Source organism: Corylus avellana, chromosome ca4 (genome assembly GCF_901000735.1).
Source record: "Corylus avellana chromosome ca4, CavTom2PMs-1.0".
Lineage (NCBI taxonomy): Eukaryota > Viridiplantae > Streptophyta > Magnoliopsida > Fagales > Betulaceae > Corylus > Corylus avellana.
In genome coordinates this window covers 13,299,315-13,321,188 of record NC_081544.1, presented here as the reverse complement: position 1 = coordinate 13,321,188, position 21,874 = coordinate 13,299,315, and the positions used below count along the sequence as shown (strand labels likewise).

At 36.5% G+C, this 21,874-nt stretch overlaps 1 pseudogene; it reads left to right on the top strand.

Moving 5' to 3' along the window:
• The first annotated feature begins 15,815 nt into the window (after positions 1-15,815).
• LOC132178086 (uncharacterized) overlaps positions 15,816-21,874 on the top strand; it is an 11,092-nt pseudogene continuing 5,033 nt past the window's right edge.

The following is a 21,874-nucleotide window of genomic DNA, read 5'->3' as shown; positions in this document are numbered from 1 at the left end:
ATTCACGCCATAACTGTTGAGAATAAAGTTGTATATTGAATCAGACTATATAATGTACAGAAGGAGCTTGTATATAGGCTAATAATACAGGCCTAGTAGAATAAGAAAAGGTAAACCTAGCAGACTTAGAATACCAAATAAAGTAAATAATCATAACATAATATTATTAACAGCCCCCCACAAGCTCAAGGTGGAGTGCGAGAGACTAACTTGAGGTTGGACACAAGATTATGAAAACGCCCTGAAGAATGTGACTTTGTAAAGATGCCTGCGAGCTAATCACGGGACGTGACAAAATGAAACTGTAGTAAGCCCTGAAGAAGATGATGACGAACAAAATGACAATCAATCTCAATATGTTTTGTTCGTTCATGAAAAACATCATTATGAGCAATCTGAATAGCACTCTTGTTGTCACAGTATACATGAGTAGCAGAAGAGAGAGAGACACCCATATCCTGTAATAGCCATCGCAACCAAAGAAGCTCAGCAGTAGTATCAGCTAGAGCACGATATTCTGCCTCGGTGCTAGATCGAGCAACAACAGTATGTTTCTTACTTCGCCAAGAGATAAGCGAGGTGCCAAGTAGCAAACAGTAACCAGTGGTAGAGCAACGATCTGTTGGATCACCGGCCCAATCAGTATCAGTATAAGCATGCAGCTGTAGAGGTGACTGAGAGGAGAAATAAAGCCCATGAAATAATGTCCCCTTCAGGTACCAAAGAATGCGGAGGACAGCTGAGAAATGAGTGGAACGAAGAGCAGCCATAAATTAACTCATCTGATGGACAGCATACGAGATATCAGGTCGAGTGACAGTAAGGTAGACAAGACTACCAACTAAATGCCGATATAAGGTGAAATCGTGAAGAGGCCCGCCATCATGAGGAGTGAGACGAGTATTAAGCTCAGTCGGTGTGTCAACAATCTTACTGTCTGTGAGATTGGCCCGGGAAAGCAGATCAGTAATATACTTGGCATGTGTTAAATAATAACCATCAGAAGAAGAGGAGATCTCAAGACCAAGAAAATAGTTGAGAGGGCCAAGATCTTTCATCTCAAAGTGCTGACTGAGAAACTGTTTAAGTTCCTGAATACCAGTGATATCATCTCCAGTGATAATCATGTCATCAACATATAGTAAAAGAAGTATGGTACCTCGGTTTGTGTGGCAAATAAACAAGGCTGAATCATAAGAACTGATGTTGTAGCCAAGGCGAGAGATAGTGGTGCTAAACTTAGCAAACCATGCTCGAGGTGCTTGCTTAAGTTCATATAGAGTTCGACGAAGACGACAAACCTTGTTTGTAGGATGAGATAATCCAGGAGGTGGCTGCATATAGACTTCTTCACTTAAATCACCATTAAGGAAGGCATTTTTGACATCCATTTGACAAAGTGACCAATGTTGAGAGGCTACAACAGCCAACAGAGCACTCACAGAAGATAGGCGAGCAACTAGAGCAAAAGTCTCCTCATAATCCACACCATACTTCTGAGTAAAACCTCTAGCCACAAGTCGAGCTTTGTACCTGTCAACAATACCATCGGAACAAGTCTTGATTTTGTAAATCCACTTACACCCAACCACAGATTTTCCAAAAGGTAAGTGAACCAGATCCCATGTATTGTTCTTGTGTAAAGCATCAAGTTTCTCTTTCATCGCAGCCTGCAAAAGAGGGTTAGTGGAGGCCTCACGAAAGGAGTGAGGCTCATGCAAGGTAGCTAAGGCATGAAAGCAATGAAAATCCTGTAAATGGGATGGGAGAGATCTTACTCGGGTGGATCGACGAAGTTCAGGTGGTGGAGTGCAGACTAGATCCTCGGATGGAACAGAACCTGGGGAGGTAGGCGAAAAACTTGGGGACGTAGGCGAAGCGGCATCGAGGGCATCAGAACCTAGTGACGCAGGCAAAGCAGTGTCGAGGGCATCAGATGACTGCAGTTCAAGCGAGAGAGACTCTGGCAAGACATTTGTGGTGGGAGTAGGAGAAAGAGGAAACTCAAGAAGGGTAGTAAAGGGAGGGAAGGATGGCATGTTGAATTTTTTGACTTCGTGGAATAGTTGATGCTCCCAAAAAAACTATATGATGGGAGATGCGAAGACGACGAAACATAGGATCATAACACCGGTAGCCCTTTTGTTCCACTCCATATCCAAGAAAACAACACAATCGAGAATGAGGCTCGAGTTTGGTGCGCTCATGAGGCTGGAGTAAAACAAAACAGGCAGAACCAAAGACATGGAGATGGTGATATGAAGGGATAGAGCCAAACAACTGCTCGTGAGGAGTGCAATTATCAAGGATAGGGGTAGTCAACCTATTGATTGTGTAGACAGTCGTGAGAGTGGCTTCACCCCAAAACGGGGTAGGAACAAGTGTGGAAATGAGAAGAGCACAGACAGTGTCTAAAATGTGCCTAAGTTTACGTTCAGCTCGACCATTTTGTTGTGAGGTGCCTAGACACGACAAGTGAGGAACAATGCCATAATGTTTGAGAATAGCTTGAAAATCATGTTGAGTATATTCTAAAGCATTATCAAAACGAAAAGCTTTGATGGGTTTTGAAAATTGGGTCTAAACTATTTTGGCAAAATTACGATAAATAATTCAAAACGAGATTTCATTAAAAACACCCAAGTGTAACGAGAGAAATCATCAACAAAAATAACAAAATAACGTGAACCACTCATACTAGCAATAGGAGAAGGTCCCCAAACATCAGAATGAATTAAATCAAAAGAAGCAGTAGCATGAGACTCACTATTATTAAATGGTAAAGCCGGTTGTTTACCAAGTTGACATGAACTACAATCAAAAGAACTATTGGAAACTAAACCTAATAAACCCTTTGAAGCTAAAAGTTGAACGCGAGAGGTAGATGTATGACGAAGACGCGAATCCCAAAGTGCAAGAGATGGTGATGACAAAGAGGCAGCAGGAAAGACGCCTGTGGCGGAGAGATGTAAGGATGATAGTTTGAACATGTGCCCAATTCTACGCTCGGTCCCAATGGTCTGACTCGTACGAGGATCCTGTACATGCACACCAGAAAAGTCAAAAACAAGTCTAAAGAAGATTAAAGGATAATTCAGGCACATCAAAAACTTCAAGAACAGAAAGGGAAGGTGTATTGATAGTGCCTATATTTTTAACAGTCATAATGGAGCCATCAGCTGTGTGAATCAATGAGGAATGAGGTGAAGGTACAAATGTGGTAGAGGAAGTAGGGTGAGGTGTCATGTGATTGCAACAAGCAGAGTCAAAGAGCCAAGGGAAAGAGGTGTCTGGCAAAACTAAGAGGACAGAAGAAGATGCATTACCAGAACGAGATAGGGTGACCTAGTTGACTATTGTCTGGAAGTCAGCTGCAGATAAGGTGACATTGGATCCTGATGCATGGCCAGAGGGAGCAACTGAAGAGGGAGCAACTGGAGATGAAGCAGCCAGAGATGAACCACTCTCAATATGAGCAACTGCTGCTATGGGTGCATTAGATCTTCCCTTATGCCAACACTTGTCAATCGTGTGCCCTCGACGTCAACAATAGCAACAGTAATTGTTATAGTGAGATTTAGGAGGAAATCAAGAAGTACCTGACCTGTCATAATGCTCTCGTTGGAATGACGAGGAGCTAGATGATGGTGTAGCCAACACTATATGACTAGGCTGAGAGCGCATAGTCTGCGATCTAGTCTCGCCACGGACAAGTTCGAAGATGGCAGTGTCCATGTTAAGTGCCAAAATATTCATATTTTAGCCCTTAAACTTATATGTGTTAATTCATTAAATATGGTTAATGTGTGCTATTTTAATTCTTTTATGTGTTTTCCATGCTTTTGTAGGCTTTTGAAGAAAATGAAGTAAATTTGGAAGATTTGGGCTTTAAGAGAGAAAATTAGGAAAAATTAGAGTCCTTGCCAATGCAATCGAGCACAAGGAACCTGCGATCAAGCGCACTACCAGAGAAGACAAGCAGCGATGCAGGATCTGCGATCGAGTGCCGCACACATAGGATCGATCGCAGTCTTGCGATCGAGCGCACACGGGTTGCGATCGAGAGCACCCGTGTGCTGGTGACACATCAGCTGCGGCCAGACTCACTTTCCTTCCATATTAGGGTTTTTCAAGTCCCACTTGTAATATGACTAAACCCCTACAAATTTTCGAGGTTTACTAGGTAACAAAGACTTCTAAAGCCCTATAAATAGACCTCTAACCCTCGAGAATAAGGAGGCTGGAAAAGACACAACTTTGGGGAAAGGAATTGGAGGCTACCTTTTGGTTCTTTCTTTCCTTTTTCTTTTAAGTTTTATTTTCATTATGTGTAACTAACTCTTAAGGAGGGCTAGATTGAAGCCCTAATTATGTTTATTTAATATTTCAACATTGGCACCTTTATGATGATCATGTTATGATATTTAACTTGATTAATTCCTGCTTTCATGAATTCCTCATATGTGTGTGCCTGATCAACATATGCATGTGGTATGGACTAGTTAGTTAAATTAATTTGGATGATCGAATCCTGGGTTTAATAAAAGTAACAAAAGAAATCCACACCAGGTTCTTGGGTTAATCAACATGGGGAATCGGGAGTATACACCCATACCCTAGGCCTCATGTGTTTGTCGATTTCCACAGAATCATGCTTCCTTAAAGAACAACTTAGTATACACCCATGCTAAATCCTTTAAGAAAGAAAAGAGTTAGAGTATACACTCATACCTAACTCGTTGCTTAGGGAAATCTATAGCTTAATGAGTATACACTCATGCCCTTGGGTTGACAAACATTAGATATACATAACATGATCAAAGCATTGACATATTGTTATATTATCTAAATATAATTAGTGGTGGATATCAAAGCCATACCTTTTCATTTATCTTTATATCTTTTTATTTCTTTTTCATAATATCAATTCGGTGACAATTTGATATTTTTAATCAATTCTAAAGAAAATCAACAATCCTTGTGGGATTGATCTCGTACTTGCTGCACTATACTATCGTTTGATCTTGTGCACTTGCGAGTAAAACATACAATTATTTGCCTATTAATTTAGGTAGATATTTGTAACAACAAGTTTTTGGCTCCGTTTCTGGGGATTGTCTGATTTTGTTTAGAAATTTTTTTTGTGTTCCTTTAATTTAAATTTGTTTTAGATTTTTTTGTTTTTCTAGTTTTTCCGCAGTTCCTGTTCTGCCTCTAGAGGTGCGTTCAAGCGCCCAACCAGGGTGATCGAGCGCACCTCACGGTATGATCGATCACACATCCAGAGAGAAGCACAGTTACTGCACTAATTATAGATATGATTTTTTTTCCTTTTCTTTTGTTCATGCAGGGTTATTTGAGTCTGCATATTAGTAAGTTTTTATTTTTAATTTTGTTTTTATATCCCTTTTAATTTTAACTTCTTTTTGTTATTTTATTTTTGTTTTCACACATGTGGGGAGGCATTCCAACACCCCATAGACTATGTTCATGTTGCCACGACCCTTATCACCATATTAGAGAATGTCCTACAATGAGACAAACTTCTAACCAATCTTATGGGTGCATGAACTCATCATTCTATAGACCAAGGAATGGCCGCTATTTTGATTCCTGTTACCAATCATGGAGCCAACAGTCCAATCTCTAATGGCAAGCTCAAGCTCCCAGAATTAATGCTCCACAAGCTCATGGACTGCAACATCACTCATATCAGCAATTCTATGATCATGCATACTCCTCTCAATCAGCTCCACAACAGAAATATCAGGCTGAACCACCTCCCCTTGAGTTTTCTAAAGATACATTAGCTCTGATCAGTTCAGCAATTGAGGAGATGAAGAACTCGCATTTGAAATCAATTGAAAGGATGGAGTCCCATTGTACACAAAGAACAAATTTTCTCAAAAAGGAAGAGCACCAAAGTCGGTCAGTTACCACTCCTCATGGACACTATATGGAGGAAGAGAGTATCTGCTATTATGAAGAAGAGCCATCTCCACAATTTTATGGTCAATCCTATTCTTGTCTTAGTCCCAGTCCGAGGCAATCCATTTTCAAGATAGTAGCTCATGAAGAGGAACCATCAACCATATATGATCATTCATATCAGCAATATCAAGAAGAACTACCTCCTCCAAAAAGGTCTGCCTTAGAAGAAGTGAGTCATGTCTTAGAAGAAGCGCATGCTAGCTTAGAATAAATAATATTTGCTTATCTTAGCCAAATGGAGGAAAGAAATCGATCATTTGAAAGGAGGGAGAACTCCCGCATGCAATAGTGGAAGATGGGAAGGAGGAGCAAACTGAAGTTCCACAGGAGCCACATTAGGAAAGAGAAGAAAGCACTAAGATTTTTTCACCATTAGCTCTTATTCTTGAAACAACAAGAGGCCAAGAGAGAAGTCTGTTAGAGCTACCACATGAGCAAATTGACGACGTCAAGATAGAGAAGCTCCTTGAGTTTTCTTCCTACTTTATTCCAGTTCATGATTCCCCACCGGATGAGAAACTGTTTGAGAAAACTCAAAGTGGTCCTCCCCGATCTATAGACATTTGGAATCACCTTGCAATAGAAAAGATTCATTCACTTTGGTGTAAGAGAAGAAAAGACTGGTGCTTCAAGTTTAAAGTGTCAAAGCATGGCTGAAAACGTTAAACTTAGCGCTCATGGGAGGCACCCCACAGCATATCCTTTTTATTTGTTTTGTTTGTTTTATTTTTATTTTGTTTTGTTTTTATTTTCCTTTGTTACTTTAGTGTTTTATAGGGACAAGTGTGTTTCAATTCAAGTTTGGGGGTGTGCTATGAGCCATACTATTCCAAACAGTTCGTCCATCTCCCTGGTAAATTCTTTCCTTGTTTTAGACACGTTGGAGATAATGTGTCATTTAAGTTTGGGGGTATGGGAACACATGTTGTCTACACACACTTTGTCCAAGTTTCATGTTATTTGTTTTGTTTGTTTAATTTTGAAAAAAAAAAAAAAATTCTATGCATGTTCATTTTTGCCTTAAAATTTTGGTTAATCTAAAAAGATTGTGGTTTGATTTCATTGGTGAGCTTAAAATTTTGAACACATGATTTGATGATTGAGTTTTTCAGTTTGGTTACTTGCTTAGGATAGTTGAGAAATCACATGTTTGATATGATCACACAAGCACATTAGCACATAATTTGTGGGGTATGACATGAAAGTTTGATGTGTGAGTTTCTAAGTCAGGGTGAAACTGGATGATTTATTAGATGGATAATTTGGCATATATATATATGTGATAAAAAAAAAAAAAAAAAGAATAGAAAAATATGATCATTGATAAGCTTTTCACTAAGTAACTGGACATTTTGCCTCAAAGCATTGAGTGTTCACATCAAAATGTAAAGAATTTTGATTTGATTAATATCATGGTTTGTTTTGTTTCGTAGCCTTTTTTGACTCGAGTTAGTAAGTCCTAGGGGTGTCTCTACACCTAATGCCCTAAAACCATATGATTTTGGAGTCATTGACTTAACACTCGTTATATGGGTCAATTAGAAAGCTTAAAGGAACCAAACATTGCACAACCTGACCAAAAAAGAAAAAAGAAAAAAGAAAAAGCAAAATATGCCATTGTTGTTCATTCTAATAGGGATTTCAGTGAACTTTGAGATATTGAGACATTGCACATTGAAAATAATTGAAAGCTTCATATTTATGTGCTAGTGCACTTTACACTATTTCGAACTTGTGATCCCTTAGCATGTCTTTTGTAAGCGATTAAATTTTAAAATTCCAATTCATTGTGAAGATGAAGTTCATCTTTTTAAGCTTGCTAATGAATAAAAATCATGGGTTTGAGTGATATCTTAATTTTTTGGATAACATGAACTCTTGCATGATGTTTGTGGGTAACATTCCTGAAAAATCCTCACGAGACTTCACTCGTCCTCTAGGGAATTCTTAGGGGCTTAAAATGCTTGTTGCATATGCTAAATGCAATCGTACATCCCAAGAAAGATGGATTTATCTTTTTATTTTATGTTGTTTATTTTTTTTTTAGTTTTGTATTGCTAGGGGACTAGCAATATATAAGTTTGAGAGGTGTGTTAAGTGCTAAAATATTCATATTTGAGCCCTTAAACTTATATGTGTTAATTCTTTAATTATGGTTGATGTGTGCTATTTTAGTTCTTTTATGTGTTTTCCATGCTTTTGTAAGCTTTTGAAGAAAAGGAAGTAAATCTGGAAAATTTGGGCTCAAAGAGAGAAAATTGGGAAAAATTGGAGTCCTTGACAGTGCGATCGAGCGCAAGAAACTTGCGATTGAGCACACTACCAGAGAAGACAAGTAGCGATGCAGCATCTGCGATTGAGCGCTGCACACACAGGATCGATCGCAGTCTTGTGATTGAGCGCACACAGGCTGCGATCGAGTGCACCCGTGCGCTCTTGTGCAAAAATATACCTAAATTAATAGGTAAATAATTGTACGTTTTACCTGCAAGTGCACAAGGTCAACAGAGTAGTATATGGTGCAAGTACAGGATTGATCCTACAAGGATTGTGATTTTATTTAGAATTAATTAAAAATATCAAATTGTCACAGATTTGATATTAAGAAAAATAAAAAGATATAAAGATAATTTAAGGGTAAAGGCAGGACTTTGATATCCACCACTAATTATGCTCAATTAATATAACAATATGCCAATGTTTTGATCAAGTTATGCATATTTAATGTTTGCCAACCTAAGGGTTAAACTCTAACGCCTTAAGCTATTGATTTCCCTAAGCAACGAGTTAGGCATGAGTACATACTCTAACTCTTTTATTTCCTAAATGATTTAGCATGGTATATACTAAGTTGTTCTTTAGAAAAACATATGTTCTATGGAAATTGACAAACACATAGGGCCTAGGGCATGTCTACTCCCGGTTTCCCATGTTGATTAACCCAAGAATCCGGCATGGATATCTCTTGTTACTTAAGTTAAACCCAGGACTCGGCCATCCAAATTGATCTAACTAACAAGTCCATACCACTTGCACATGTTGATCAGGCATACACATATGAGGAATTCATGCAAGCAGGTATTAATCAAGTTAAATAGCACAACATGATCATCACAAGGTGCCAATATTGAAATATTAATTAAACATAACTAGGGCTTCAATCTACCCCTAAATAAAGTATAAACTACATAATAAAGATAAAAAGGGTGGAAGAGAAAAAACCAAAACTCCTCTTGATTTAGCCTTCAGTTCCTTTCCAGAGCTTGTGCCTCTTTTCTCCACACTATTCCTAAAACCTAAGAGGTTTATTTATAGGCTTTAGAAGTCCTTGTTACACAAGTAAACCTAGAAAATTCGGAGTTTTAAGTCCAAGTCCAATTAGGATAAAGAAAACCTAAGTCCAAATCGGAGTAGGATTGCCCAGAATTGCGGTCTTAACTTGCGGCGCCATTTTGACCTTGTAACGCTCCGAATTGGAAAAATACTATTTCACAATTATTTGTAGCCCTTTGAGTTAGGTTTCCAATGACACTTGAATCACCTTAATCGAATATCTGATCTGAAATTTATGATCAAAATACCGAGACATGTTCAGAATCCAATTTTTCATCCAATCCGATTTGACTTCAATGTGAGAAATTCCGAATTGATCATTTCCTCTATTTGATTAAACTTAATTATGATTGGCTGAGCTCAACCATATCTTCTAGGTCTTCCCAATTTTCCCTTTAAGCTTGTAATTTGTCCAAAAACGCTTCTTTTCTTCCAAAAGCCTGTAAAAACATCAAAAAGAAAGTAAAATGACCTAATTAACCAAAACCAAAGGATTAAAACATGCAAGTTAAGGGCTAAAAATATGAATATTTTAGCGCTTATCACACCCCCAAACTTACATATTGCTAGTCCCTAGTAATACCAAAAAAAAAAAAAAAAAGGAATGGAAAAACAGAAAACAAAAGATAAATCCATTTTTCGTGGGATGTATGATTGCATTTAGCATATGCAACAAGCCTTTTAAACCCCTAGGAATTCCCTAGTAGACGAGTGAAGTCTCGTGAGGGTTTTCCAGAAATATTACCCACAAACATCCTACACAGTTCATTTCATCTAAAAAATTAAAGTATCACTTCAAGATCATGATTTTTATTCATTAGCAAGCTTAAAAAGATGAACTCCATCTTCACAATGAATTGGAATTTTAAAATTTAATTACTTACAAAAGACATGCTAAGACATCACAAGTTTGAAAACAAGGAAAAGTGAACTAGCACATAAATATGTAGCTTCCAATTATTCTAATGTGTCATGTCTCAATATCTCAAAATTCACTGAAATCCCTATTAGAATGAACAACAATGGCATATTTTTCTCTTTCTTCTTTTTTTTTTTTTTCTTCGTCAGGTTGTGCAGTGCTTGATTTCCTTAAGCTTTCTAATTGACCCATGTAACGAGTGTTAAGTCAATGACTCCCAAACCAGATGGTTTTAGGGCATTAGGTGTAGAGACACCCCTATGACTTACTAACTCGAGTCAAAAGGTTACGAAACCAAACTAACCATGACATTAACCAAATCAAAATTCTTCACCTTTTGACGTGAACTTTCAATGCTTTGAGGCAAGAAGTCCAGTTACTCAGTGAAAAGCTTATCAATGATCATTTTTTTTTCCACATATATATATGCCAAAGTATCCATCTAATAAATCATCCAGTTTCACTTAAGACATATAAACACACACATCAGACTTCATGTCATACCTCACAAATTATGTGCTAATGTGTTTGTGTAAGATCAGATCAAACATGTGAATTCTCAATTGTCCGAAGCAAGTAACCAAACTGAAAAACTCAATTATTAGATCATGTGTTCAAAATTTTAAGCTCACCAATGAAATCAAATCACAATTTTTTTTTTTAAGATCAACCAAAATTTTAAGACAAACATGAACATGCATATATTTTTTTCTTTTTGATTTTTTTTTTCACAAATAAAAATAAAATAAAATTGGGACAAAGTGTGTGTAAAGTGTCTCTCATACCCCCAAACTTAAATGACACATTGTCCCCAATGTGTCTAAATAAAGGAAAGAGTGTACCGGGGAGATGGTCGACATAGTCTTGGAAAGCATGGCTCATAGCACACCCTCAAACTTGAAGTGAAGCACACTTGTCTCTGCAAAATAAGAAAACACAAAAACAAGTAAACGGAAAGAAAACTAAAGATAAAAAGATGAAATGAAAATACACAAAGACAAAAATAAAATAACAAGATAACTATGGGGTGCCTCCCATGAGCGCTAAGTTTAACCGTCTTCAGCCAAACTATACAGCAGTTTCAGTACTGCTGGATGGAGGTGTGCTCAATCGCACTGCCGCATGGTAGCTTAAAGTTGTGAACAGAAAACAGAGAAAAATTAAAACCACACAAAAAATAATAAATATAATAAAAATTAATAGACTTTAAAAACAGAAACATAAAACAAAAGGCAAACTAAAAGAAAACAGAGAAAGAAAAAAATAAAAATAAAAATAAAATAATAGAAATACAAGATTGAAATCAGTAGCTTCAGTACTGCTGTCTGGCTATGCGCTCGATCGCACAGCTGTGCTCGATCTCCCTAGAATGGGCGCTCGAGCACACTGTCGCAAAACATAACCATATAAGGCTCACAGGTAGCTGTGCGCTCGATCGTAGTGAGACTGCGCTCGATCGCACTTCTGCAAATTAGATGAGATTTGCGGACAGAACCGAAACGAAAGACAAAATAAACAGAAATATAAAATAAACAAAATAATAAATAAATAAAAAATATGAACAAAACAGAGCAAAGAAAGAAAAAAAAAATAATAATAATAATAAAAGAATTATAAACAAACAAAAACAAAGAAAATAAAATAAGCAAAATTAAAACAAAACTGAAAATAGAATAGAAACAGATAAGTAAATGGAAAACTAATTTTTTTTTTTTTTTTTTTTTTTGGATAAAACAGAAATAAGAATTAAAATAATAGACATGAAACAAAAACAAAAAATAGAAATATAAAAATAAAATAAAGGCAAAATTATTCCCTGAACTACCGATTCATCGTTTTCGCACCGCTCGGTTTGTACTTGTGCGACTCTCCTCATCGCCCTACTTCAGACACCCAGGTTCGATCGCGAACACAACAAGGAAGTAAAAAGAAACAGGACAAGATTTTTGATTTTTTTTTTTTTAACAAAATTAAAACTTGAAAATTAAAATAAACAATAAGAAAAACGGAATTTTTTTTTTTTTGATAAAGATAGAATTTAAAATTTAAAATTAAAATAACAAAACTAAAGGAAAATAATTCTAAACACAATTTAATACAATCCCCGGCAACGGCGCCAAAAACTTGTTGTGCAAAAATATACCTAAATTAATAGGTAAATAATTGTACGTTTTACCTGCAAGTGCACAAGGTCAACAGAATAGTATATGGTGCAAGTACAGGATCAATCCCACGAGGATTGTGATTTTATTTAGAATTAATTAAAAATATCAAATTGTCACAGATTTGATATTAAGAAAAATAAAAAGATATAAAGATAATGTAAGGGTAAAGGCAGGGCTTTGATATCCACCACTAATTATGCTCAATTAATATAACAATATGCCAATGCTTTGATCAAGTTATGCATATTTAATGTTTGCCAACCTAAGGGTTAAACTCTAATGCCTTAAGCTATTGATTTCCCTAAGCAACGAGTTAGGCATGAGTACATACTCTAACTCTTTTCTTTCCTAAAGGATTTAGCATGGTATATACTAAGTTGTTCTTTAGAAAAGCATATGTTCTATAGAAATTGATAAACACACAGGGCCTAGGACATGTCTACTCCCGGTTCCCCATGTTGATTAACCCAAGAATCCGGCGTGGATATCTCTTGTTACTTAAGTTAAACCCAGGACTCGGCCATCCAAATTGATCTAACTAACAAGTCCATACCACATGCACATATTGATCAGGCATACACATATGAGAAATTCATGCAAGCAGGTATTAATCAAGTGAAATAGCACAACATGATCATCACAAGGCGCCAATATTGAAATATTAATTAAACATAACTAGGGCTTCAATCTACCCCTAAATAAAGTATAAACTACATAATAAAGATAAAAAGGGTGGAAGAGAAAAAATCAAAACTCCTCTTGATTTAGCTTTCAGTTCCTTTCCAGAGCTTGTGCCTCTTTTCTCCACACTATTCCTAGAACCTAAGAGGTTTATTTATAGGCTTTAAAAGTCCTTGTTACACAAGTAAACCTAGAAAATTCGGAGTTTTAAGTCCAAGTCCAATTAGGATAAAGAAAACCTAAGTCTAAAATCGGAGTAGGATTGCCCAGAATTGCGGTCTTAACTTGCAGCGCGATTTTGACCTTACAGCGATCCTAATTGGGAAAATAATATTTCACAATTATTTGTAGCCCTTTGAGTTATCTTTCCAATTCCGCTTGAATCACCTCAATCGGATATCTGAGCTGAAAGTTATGATTAAAATACCGAGACATGTTCAGAATCCAATTTTTCATCCAATCCGATTTGACTTCAATGTGAGAAATTCTGAATTGATCCTTTCCTCTATTTGATTAAACTTAATCATGATTGGCTAAGCTCAACCATATCTTCTAGGTCTTCCCATTTTGCCCTTTAAGCTTGTAATTTGTCCAAAAACACTTCTTTTCTTCCAAAAGCCTGTAAAAACATAAAAAACACAAAAAGAAAGTAAAATGGCCTAATTAACCAAAACCAAAGGATTAAAACATGCAAGTTAAGGGTTGAAAATATAAATATTTTAGTGCTTATCATGCGCTGGTGACACATCAGCTACGGCCAGACTCACTTCCCTTCCATATTAGGGTTTTCCAAGTCCCACTTGTAATAGGACTAAAACCCTACGAATTTTCTACGTTTACTAGTATAACAAGGACTTCTAAAGCCCTATAAACAGACCTCTAACCCTTGAGAATAAGGAGGTTGGAAAAGACACAACTTTGGGGAGAGGAATTGGAGGCTCCCTTTCGGTTCTTTCTTTCCTTTTTTTTTAGTTTTATTTTCATTATGTGTAACTAACTCTTAAGGAGGGCTAGATTGAAGCCCTAATTATGTTTATTTAATATTTCAATATTGGCACCTTTGTGATGATCATGTTATGATATTTAACTTGATTAATTTCTGCTTTCATGAATTCCTCATATGTGTGTGCCTGATCAATATATGCATGTGGTATGGACTAGTTAGTTAAATCAATTTGGATGACCAAGTTCTGGGTTTAATAAAAGTAACAAAAGAAATCCACATCGGGTTCTTGGGTTAATCACCATGGGGAACCGGGAGTATACACCCATGCCCTAGACCTCATGTGTTTGTCGATTTTCACAGAATCATGCTTCCTTAAAGAACAACTTAGTATACACCCATGCTAAATCCTTTAAGAAAGAAAAGAGTTAGAGTATACACCCATACTTAACTCGTTGCTTAGGGAAATCTATACCTTAAGGAGTATACACTCATGCCCTTAGGTTGACAAACATTAGATATATATAACATGATCAAAGTATTGGCATATTGTTATATTATCTAAATATAATTAGTGGTGGATATCATAGCCCTACCTTTTCATTTATCTTTATATCTTTTTATTTCTTTTTTCATAATATCAATTTAGTGGCAATTTGATATTTGTAATCAATTCTAAATAAAAACAACAATCCTCGTGGGATCGATCTCATAGTTGCTGCACTAGACTATCATTTGATCTTGTGCACTTGCGAGTAAAACATACAACTCTTTGCCTATTAATTTAAGTAGATATTTGTAACAGTAGTCCAAAGTGGGAAGAGGAGAGAGATGTAAAAGTTGCACATGAATAGGCTCAAAATCATCACGCAAGGCCATCAAAAATTGGTGAAGGCGATGTTGATCTCTACGGGTAATATACATCTCAGCATCAGTGGGATCTTTCCAAATAGGATCAGAAACATCAATTTGGTTCCACAAGAATTGCATGTGAGGAAGAAAATCATTTATACTCTGACCAGATTCTTGCCTTAGATGGAAAAGCTCAAACAACAACTTTGCTTCATCAAAGCATATCCCAAGCACCCTTTGCTTCATCAAAGCTACCAAATAGCGCATAAATAGATGGGATAGTGGTATTACGAAACCATGTAAGAATTTGATGATGCTTGCTATTCCAATCAATAAGATGAGTGGTGAAAGCCTCATCTGACTCAGAAGCCCCTTTAATTGGCTTTGTTGACCTCCCCAGTCACATAAAGCCAAAGCTTGCGGCCTTTAAGGAAGCTACAAATAGATTGGGAGGACACCATATAGTTTGTGCCATCCAATACAGTCTGAACATGATGAAGAATCTTGTTTTGTCCCATCTAGAAGGCTCAAATGCAAAAACAGACTACAAATATGAAATTAGGACAAAAACAATAGGTAAGAAAGCACCTGGTCAACTTTAAAAGTCAACGGTCAATAGTCAAAGTCAACGCTGATATGGTGCTGCTAACGTGGCAGGGTCTAACTTGGCGCTGTTGATGTGGCTCAAGGTTAATGTGGACCTACTGACATGGTGATGCTGGTGTGGCATGTAAGCTGATGTGGCACTTAAGGCTGACGTGGCAGCTTGGTGTGATGGTGCGTGTGGTGCACGCGCGCAAGGAGGCGGCGTTGTGTTGGCGTGTGGATCTGACACGCGGAACTTCTAGGGGCGCGTTCGGCGTTGTATGGAGGAGCTGCCGAATGTTCTGGAATTAGCGTGACTAGATCTATCGAATGGTTCTCAAATCAAATGGAACGGACCACCGTGGCTGCTTGTAGTTGGGTGGCAGTAGCGGAACGGCTGGAACTTCAGGCGGCATGTGTGGGAGCGTCCGATCATGGACAAGGCTGTGTGCTGGGGCTTTGGAACGGTCGTCTTCTGAGGTTTCTAGCAGTATATTGAGCTGCTGAAAACTATAAGAGGAAGAAAAAAAAAAAACCCGAAAAAGGACAGAGCGAGATATTTGCTGGAGAACACGGACGACCCAGAAAAAAAAAATTAGATGCGGAAAAGAAAAATTTGAAGGTGATTCAGAACTTGTGCTCTGATACCATGTTGAGAATAAAGTTGTATATTGAATCACACTGTATAATGTACAGAAGGGACCTATTTATAGGCTAATAATACAGACCTAGTAGAATAAGAAAAGGTAAACCTAGTAGACTTAACATACCAAAGAAAGTAAATAATCATAACATAATATCATTAACAATAACTATAGCGGTCATCTTTACCCTCTTTATTCCTCATGGATGATAATAACTTTCTTGAAAGTAGGTTAAAAAGTTGAATCTCTTCATAAGAGTAACAACCTTTCATGAGATAGTAGCTCTTTGTGAAAAGATGCATGGGAGCCTATAAATAGGCTACAGGGGCAATGGGTTGGTCATTTAAATTTTTTGTCATATTTTTAGCCTATTATTTCTCCTCGATTTCTACCCTAATGGGAGAAACCTTAGAAGAAGAAGAAAAAAAATACACAAATGGTCTTTCAATTGGCATAAGAGCAAATGATTAGAGGAAGCATTTAAGAACATACTAAAGAACATTTTAGGGACATCCTGCAACAAATAGAGAAGATCATCAATAGACTATAGATGTAGGGGTGATCACACCATAATTAGTGTGGTCATCCCCACACCTAATCATCTCCATAGAAGGTGATAACTTTCATAGAGGTTAAAGTTAGAAAATGTTACGTTGTTTTTGGCCTTGTTCAATGATCAAAACTTGTATTTGTAATTTCCCATTCATTTCTCTAGTGTCAGGGTAAAGATTTGAGGTGTTTTGGGTTTTGTCATTAAATGGCCAAAGGGGGAGATTGTTAGTTTTAGTTTGGCCTTATTTAATGATCAAAATATTTGTTTGTAATTTCACATTCTTTCCCAAGTGTCGGGGTGAAGATTGGATATTTGATAGAGTTTTTTTGCCTTCCCCATTGGATGGGGCAACATGATGCACCTCCTAATGCACTGGCAGTAAGTTACTACCAAATTCTCGTCCTAATGGAGCTAAGTTCCTGTCATGACGCGGCTGGTTTCTACAGAAATTTGAGAGCCGTTTTTGACATAGCAAACGTCAAAATTTGAAGTCGCTCATCAAAGACAAAGTGGTAGATAAGGAAACAATCTTTCCAAAGCCATTGAGTTTGCGTCATTTGGAGCTCGGGGAGAAAAAGATATGGCCAAAATACCCTGACTGGATTTTGTTGATTTCTCGTCAGGAGTTGCGTCAGGACGGGACATGTAGCGAGAAGTTACTATTTCCTCAGTAGGAGTAGCATCAGGATGGGCATGTAACAGGATTGAAGCTGCTTTCTCGTCAGAAGTCTCATCACAACGGGCTTGTGACGAGTATTTAGATCTACTTTTTACTCTTTACGTCTTAACGAGGATTAACTCCCGTTATGACGAGGATGGTTCAAAATATCAGATTTTGGCCTTCCGGTCATAACGAAAGATAATCCCCGTTAAGAAGGAAAGAAATAAAATTATAGATCTATAAATATCTATCTTGTTTTTAGAACTCTTTGAACCTCTCCATTTTCATTGCTCTTCTGAGTTTGGAGGTTCCCAGTGAAGAAAAGGTTGCTATTATCACTCATGGAAGTGAGACCCTTCACTGATGTTTGTACCAAGTAAGGCTGCTTCAAAAGCTTTGTGCTAATTTCAAACCACGCCATACACATCACGCAACAACAAAGAAGTCTACCGAATGGTCGGTAAGGAGATGCACTCCATGAAAATGGTCAGAATGGAGACAAGTTGGGAAGCTTGTTGTTCTTATTAAGTCTAGAGGCCCTCCAAGGAGTGAGTATCGTCTAGTCTGTAACTCTGAATCTTCATATAGTGATTTTTCGGGTTTGATTGGCCTGGAGTGGTTTTTCCCTTTGATTGATTCAAAGGGTTTTCTATTTTGTCAACAAATCTTGTGTTGTAGTTGTGTTAATATTCTTTATTGTTGTGTTGGTTTATTATTAGCATATCTATTTATTTTCCTTATATAAATTGTTTATCCATTTGTTTTAGATATATAAATCGCTTATGCTTTTGATTTGAGGGTAGAACACGATCCTAGTAATCTGTCAATTGGTATGAGAACGGGTTTGCTCAGTTTTGACTCACATCTTGAGTGTGTTCAATGATCCCCATTGGTTTAGGGACTATCTACCTCTGTTTCAAGTGCTTCTTCCATTTTCATTAGAAGTGATTTTGCACATTGAAATGTTCGATTAAGAGCCATGTTTAAGAGGTTCGTTTGTCCATTTTTGTTTAGCATGACTAGAGGTTTTGTTGCATATCTTATTGCATTCTAATGCATGTTTGGGTATTTTCGTTATGTTTTCTTTTGTGCCTTGTTTTCCTTATGAGTTTTTATATTGTTGGGTTTTTAGGCTCATTTTTGTTGAGTGCCTTTCCTTGGGAGTGCTCTCTCCCAGTATCATAGTTGAATGCTTTCTTAATACACTTATTGTGTTATTTGTGAATCTCTCAATATTACTAATCTGTACTATTCTGGTTATTGAAGTTCTCTTATATGATGGTTTGAGAGTTTATGTGTGTGCTTTGATGCTTAATGTTCATCCTAAGCCTTGTCATATTTATGCACATTGTTTCACAAGTTTTGAGGATTTTCACATCTGCTAGTTTGGGCAAAAAAACTCTTATGAGTAATTTTGGTTTTCCCTATGCAAATTGACCTTGGAAGTCAACCTTGAAACTTAATTATTCATGGCATTACTTCTTTCAATGACAAGCAAAATATGATCAAAGATCAAATGTTTAACAAAATATTGACTAAACATATTCTTAGAAATTTGCTTTTGAAATCCTTGTAGAAAGAGTTGGTGTCATAATCATTGTGGAAAAAGGTGAAACAACCACGAGATTTATTTTGTATAAATTCTCTTGGACAATTAAAGAGGAATGAGTGTATGACTTTTTATTAAAGTTGGGGAAAAAAAGGGTTTGACTTTTGCATTAAGTGTTACCATTTGTCTTATGAAATGTGATTGCTCCATGCTTATGTGACTTGTGCCCTCTCTTATGAAATGATTCACACACATTACTATGACATGTTTTAGCCTGTTCATTTGCATTATTGTCATAAGCATTTTTTTTATAAATCATGTTTATTCATACTTGAACTAAACTGAAATACATGTTAGTTTTTGATGAGATGGTTTCCCTCATGATTTAATAAGTGTTTGTAGAAAGTGCACACGTTGATTGGGTGAGAGTATTTGAGTTTGTTTTATTGTGAAGATGATTATTTCTTGTCTTCATGTCGAAACAAGAATGTTCTCCCGTCTTAACGGGAACGTGTTTAGTATTCTGTTTTAATGGGAATCATTTTCCATCAAAACGGGATTACTATGCATTTTGTGCTATCTACTTATTCCCGTCTTAATGTGAATTGTTTTTCGTTGAAACGGGAATTGGAAGATAATCACAACGCTTGACATTCTCTTTTTTTATAAAAAATTTTGTTGCTTCACTCAAGCTCTCTCTCTTAAGGGATTTTCGTTTTGTATTTGTGTTTCCAATTGTACTCGTGAAACCTTTCGATCTCAATCATCCTCAATCAGGTTTATGCCTTTTCTCTTCCTTCGTTGTTGAGTTGAAATTTGGGTTTCTCCTTATTCGGCTTACCTTTATTATTTGAACGATTGTTTCTTGTTCTTGATCTCTTTACATGCTTGCTCATGTGTCTCCCATTTTGTTGGGTTTATGCTTTACTGATTAGCATTTATTGATTATGGAGTTTTGTTTTGGCTTCAAATTCTTTGATGGGTGTTTGATGAAGAAAGTCAAGGTCAGTAAAGGTAGTTACTTCTTGAAGATGGTCATGATGGAGACAAGGTAGGAGGTTTGTCGTTCTTAGTAAGTTTAGAGGTACTCAAGGGTGTGGGTATTGTCTATTTTGTAACTGTGGATCTTCGTTTAGTGGTTTCCTCGATTTGGTTGCCCGGGAGTGGTTTTTTCCTTGCGGTGCTCAACGGTTTTCCACTTTGTAAACATAATCGGCATTGTGGTTGTGTTTGTTTATTTTTCCACTGTGAATGCTTTTGTGCTTGATCATATGGGTTAGTTGTTATTGTTGAATATTTTGTTTGTTTATTTTTCCGCTGTGAATGCTTTTGTGCTTGATCATATGGGTTAGTTGTTATTGTTGAATATTTTGGTTGTAAGAGGTAGAACATGATCCGTATAATCTTTCACGGGTTATCACATAGAAGATCTTACAACTTATAAATCATTGATCATGGTTGTAAATAGAACTGTGTGTTCCATCAAAACCATCACATATCAACTTTAACGATTTGTATTGATCAAGAGACACAAGTAGGCTTCGGGTTGATATGTTGGTATAGGAGCAAGGTACTGCCATGCACCGAATAGACCACGTGAGTCATCATTCTTTTTAAAAATTATCAAAAAAGAATGATGCACTTGCACAAAGACTTATAACTGTTATTCTAAATCTTGAGAATATTGTGACCTCAGATGTCAAGTGTAGGTTACTTTGATGTATCTATGAGTGAGACCTTATGACGGTCAACATCTTTGTACATTGGGTGATCGCATATAGAATTTTGAGAATGCCTTCTTCAAGAAGGAATCCAAGTCATTTGTCTCCACAAAATGAATAGGGAATATTCCCATTGTTTTAAATTTAATGGAAATGATTATTCAAAAGCTCAAGCCCGAGTGTTTCAGTGGAATTTACTAAAACATATATGTTTGTACAACGTGAGATTGAGTCTCACAAGGTATAAAAGTGATAATCATGTAATTAAATCAGTTATTCAAGGAAAACAGGTAGTGAACAAAGTGACAATATATGGACTTTAGATAAACTACGGAATAATTCCATTGAGAGAATATATAATAAATAAGTAAGTAATGGGATTAATTCATTTAAATATAAAATAAAAATTAGAGTGCAATCATAATTGTTTAATATAATTAATTGTGATTAATAGTGTCATGTGACGTGTTTGGAATGACAAAGGTTGCGACCTATTGTAATGCCCCAAAAATTAATTAACGGGTAATTAACTTTATGTTTTGTTTCACAGCCTTATCCCGTGAGGAACAAGACTCAAGGATCTCTACTTCTCCAGAAAAAGATACTAAACAATGAAGACATTAAGATTCTATCAACATTAATCATTACAACAAGAGCATCTACCAAGAATCATCAGAGTAGCTGAAATCATACTATACATATCATCGTTACAAAGAATCCATACTATACCTTAATATACAAGCATGCCTCAAAACACTTAAGTCTACAGTATCACCCAAAAGTACTAGTTACTATGAGCACTCGCCTAATCTTGCTATAAGTCCTCAAGTATCACCCAAATCAAGTCCTCCACAATAACTGGATGCTTCGCAGTATCCATCTTCTACTAAACTATCTATAACAACACATATAGTATGGGGGTAAAGAGGAAAAGAATACAAATGTAAGTTTGACGACTTAGTGAGTATAAATACACATGAAGTACCTGTCATTAAATGGTGAACTTAGTTGTTTATAAATCACATGCAGCACTATGAGGTGACAGCTTGTGATGGATGCAACATAAATATAGTATATGCTGTAATATGATAACCATGTCATAGTTAAAACTGTATGGTCTACCCGAGTGATAAGCACTAAAATATTCATATTTTCAGCCCTTATCTTACATGTTTTAATCCTTTGGTTGTAGTTAATTAGGCCATTTTAATTCTTTTTTGTGTTTTTGATATTTTTACAGGCTTTTGGAAGAAAGTGAAGTAAAACTGGGTGATTTA